Source organism: Thunnus thynnus, chromosome 8 (assembly GCF_963924715.1).
Source record: "Thunnus thynnus chromosome 8, fThuThy2.1, whole genome shotgun sequence".
Lineage (NCBI taxonomy): Eukaryota > Metazoa > Chordata > Actinopteri > Scombriformes > Scombridae > Thunnus > Thunnus thynnus.
The window spans coordinates 22,406,425-22,410,096 of record NC_089524.1 but is presented as its reverse complement, the minus strand read 5'-3'; the positions used below and the strand labels follow the sequence as shown (position 1 = coordinate 22,410,096).

The window sequence follows — 3,672 nt, the reverse complement described above, 5'->3', positions numbered from 1 at the left end:
ATTGCTGTCAGCTGTGGACTGCTGGTGATCTCTCTGACCTTTGTTTTAGACAGCCGTGTGCAGGAATAAAAGCAAGGCTGCAGGCTGGAAAGGTCAGCAAACCTTCCCTGAGCAAAGTTTTAGTGAATTTTCAGCATTTATCTGGGGGTATGAGTTTGGGCAAGTTTGTATGGGAAGGCTGTGATTTTGTGGTGACTTTCTTCATGGTAGTTTTTTTTTTTTTTTTTTTTAACCCATCTTATCTGAACTGTCTTTGAGAAAGCACTAGAGGGAGCTAAGGGATTCCTCAGACAGATTGAAGCGATTGCCGTTTCTCTCTCATCCCTAGTGATATACAGTTTTTTACAATTGTTTAAACACTAAACGCAGTCACTGAAATCTGAAACTCATCCACCAAATCCCTAAACCAAGTCTGCAAAATTGCAAGCACAATTCCTGCTTCATACTCACACTTTTCAACTCTAAGTTTTGCAAAACACTACGCACAGTTCTCTACATTAGGCACAACATTCAAATTAAATTCAAATCTCTTGTGTTCCTTTGGAAAGCAACGTCAATCAAAATGCTTTATTTACCAAGTGTCAACGCCCACTCCTCACAGCTGTAAACACTTAATTGTTCACTTAGAAATCAGAGCTTTAGCACTGTCAAAAGGCCACAGATGAGCTCTCCTGTTTTTGGAGGAAAATGAAGGTCAATGGTGAAGCAAAAGCTAGAGCTCGAGGAGGACGAGGACAAAGACGAGGATGAGGAAGGACAGTTGTCTCAGGTGAGATCAGGACCACTTTGGTTGACCATGTGTTCAAACATACATTGAGGCTGAGCAGAGAGATCAGTCCAACCTGAGCTGCTACACAGTTGCATCATCTGTACATTCAGGGTAGGTTACCTACTATTTACTATATGCTACTGCTCTTTATGTACAGTATATACTGTAGTATACTGCAGTCCAACATATCAGTAGGCCTATGTTACTCAGTGATTGTTGGCCAATGTTACAGTAATGTCATTTCATATCGGAAAAAAAGAAATTATTTTAGCTTACTGTAACCAGTCGTCATATTTTGGGATCTTCTGCAGAACTGAGAGACGACCAGACAATTGTGGAAGACACTGGCTGTTCACACCAAAACCAGAGACCACTATTGTGAACAGGGTGGTGGCAAACAATACACATAGACAAATAAAATAGAGAAATCCAGAGTCACATTATTTTAGACAACACAATACTCACTAACATTCACCGGGTGGGTTTGTCTATATTGGACCATGTATGGACAGTGCAACCAAATCCCTTTGATGCCATTTGAGCGAAACTCAGAGGATAAAAGAACAGCGCTAAGAATATGTGCAAGTAAGTACTATACTGTGAATTTACTATCATATCAGCACTGTATAGAAACATTATAGTACTGTAATCCAGTGTATTGTGCTTCACCATATTGACAGCATTAGGTCTATTTCTCATATTGTCTTGTCTGTTTCAGAGAGTCTTGGAGCTGCATTCAGCACATTTATATTTTTGAACTAGCCAAAAGAAAGGGATGGGGATAGAACATTATTGGCCATTGTGAATGTGCCTGGACAGCATGGAGGGAATATCAGCATGTGCACAGCTGTTAGCCAGCAAGGCATCCTCCATCACCATGCCAACCTTAGTTCCTACAACACATTTCTAGACACACTATATGTCATCCTCATTCCAGCTGAGCAGAGGGGTGGACCAGAGGTATGTTGTCATCTGGGACATGAGTTTCCACTGGGCTGCTCTCGTACACAACTAGTTCATCAACCACCCCATGATTTACTCTATACCTCCCACCATATTCCCCATTCCTGAACCCAACTGAAGAGGTTTTTTTTTCAGCACGGCGATGGATGGACCGCCATTCCCTCACATGCAGGCCTCTTCTCCAGGAAATGGAGGATGCTTTCTTTCCCCGCTGTTTAGCCAGGGAGAACATCGCTTGTGATTTAGATGAGGTGCTGTGGCCAGACCAAAAAATAGGAGGCAGGATGCAGCATAATATCTTTTTTCTTACATTTTGCATTTGTTTTTCGTCTTTTTGTGTTAAGAATTTTCAAGAAATAAGCGACATTCATTTATTTTGTGTTCCAAAATACTGCATTGTGGAAAAAATAAAAACGTTTTTTGTTACTGTATTGCATTTGTGTGCGTGTGTATGTATGTATGTGTGTGTATATATATATGTATGTATGTATGTATGTATGTGTATATATATATATATATATATATATATATTACTGTAACAATCTTTTACAGTTACACTGAAAATGCAAAAGGTATTAACCTACTGACCAGATATTCATAGTAGTGTTTTGTGTTGAGCACATCAGTGTGTTGTTGGCTGCTGGAAAGATCTATTCATTTCTATTCATGTGTGTCATTTTGACGCAAAAAAAGCAGATAAAACAGTTTTGAATGTAGCGATTGCTTTTACTAGAAATTTGTAGACTTTTGTGTTTGTGATTGTTATGTTTTGAGAAGATGAGCCACAGATACAGAAAACGTGTGTAAACAATTGTGAAAAACTGTCAGAGCATTCAACAACAGGACATGGCAGAGTACTCTCATTACCTCAACGAGGAGGGGAAAACATTACCAGGTGGCAGAGATCCTAGCTTAAATAAACAGAGTCGAGACAGGGACACAAGTACGCTGGCTTTGCCCGTCTGTCTGTGCTGTCACTGCACTATAATTAAAAAGAGGGTTACGGGAGGGTTACTGTAATCATATAAGAACGTACAGTATAATATTATAATGGCATATAGAGCATGGGTGCCAACTTGGAACGGGAGGTATATATTTGTGGATTGTTCTGCAGCGAGTACAGTATTTCTCCAGTGAAGCTTGGAGGTTGTGTGGAACATTTGGAAAGGTTGTGTGCCAGGGTGCCGTGTTGGTTAAGTGTTTGTGTTGTGGTGTCATATTGGTTTGACGTTTTTTTTTTTCTGTCATGCACTAGTTAGATCTTTTGTTTTGGTGCAATGAGTTGTCAAGTGTTTTATACATCTGATGGATTTTGTTTAGTTCCCAAGATCCGAGATCACATACAGTAGATCCATGCACGGTTGTAGACTTGGCATTTTCCCTTTGCTGCCTCATAAAAAAGGAAACAGAACTGTAATTCACTTATGTTCTCTCACATATTTTTTTTTTTTGAATTGCTTTGATTTTCCTCTGTAACACATTACCACACGTTTCAACCCATCAATTAAAGAAAAACACCAGAAGAAAAAGAAAAAAAAAAAAAAGATTACAGCAGACTGTCTGAAGGCTGATGTCACAGCTTGGTCTCCAACTCTGCAGCATCCAAGAGCCTGTCTGTCAAGGGCAAAAGCGTGGAGGGAGAAATAAGAAACTTGCAGGAAACAGAGGCAGACATGGAGCTAAATGGGCCAACTAATAGTCATCATGGCCGAGAACATGCTGTGCCTCACCCAACAATTTTGTTGACAGAAAATGGTGAATAAGTAAACACAAACAAAGAATTGATTCACTGGCAGTTGAGGTGTTTGTATCATTAGAGAGTGAAGGGAAAGAAAGATGTTGCTGCAGGGCTCTTCACTAGCAGCAGCAGCAGCAGCAGTCATTAAAGGGGTGTAGGAGGGGTAAAAGAGGTAGGAAGCCCTCCACCCACCTCTCCCACC

At 40.3% G+C, this 3,672-nt stretch overlaps 1 long non-coding RNA gene across 2 annotated transcripts; it reads left to right on the top strand.

Annotated features, from left to right (window-relative positions):
- The first annotated feature begins 606 nt into the window (after window positions 1-606).
- Window positions 607-2,136, top strand: LOC137188450 (uncharacterized). Of its 2 annotated transcripts, none has more exons than XR_010929410.1 (3): window positions 607-769; window positions 1,081-1,354; window positions 1,488-2,136. It is a non-coding gene; the product is annotated as an uncharacterized lncRNA (long non-coding RNA). The 2 variants fall into 2 exon arrangements; XR_010929409.1 differs by having other exon boundaries at window positions 608-880.
- Window positions 2,137-3,672: the final 1,536 nt, after the last annotated feature.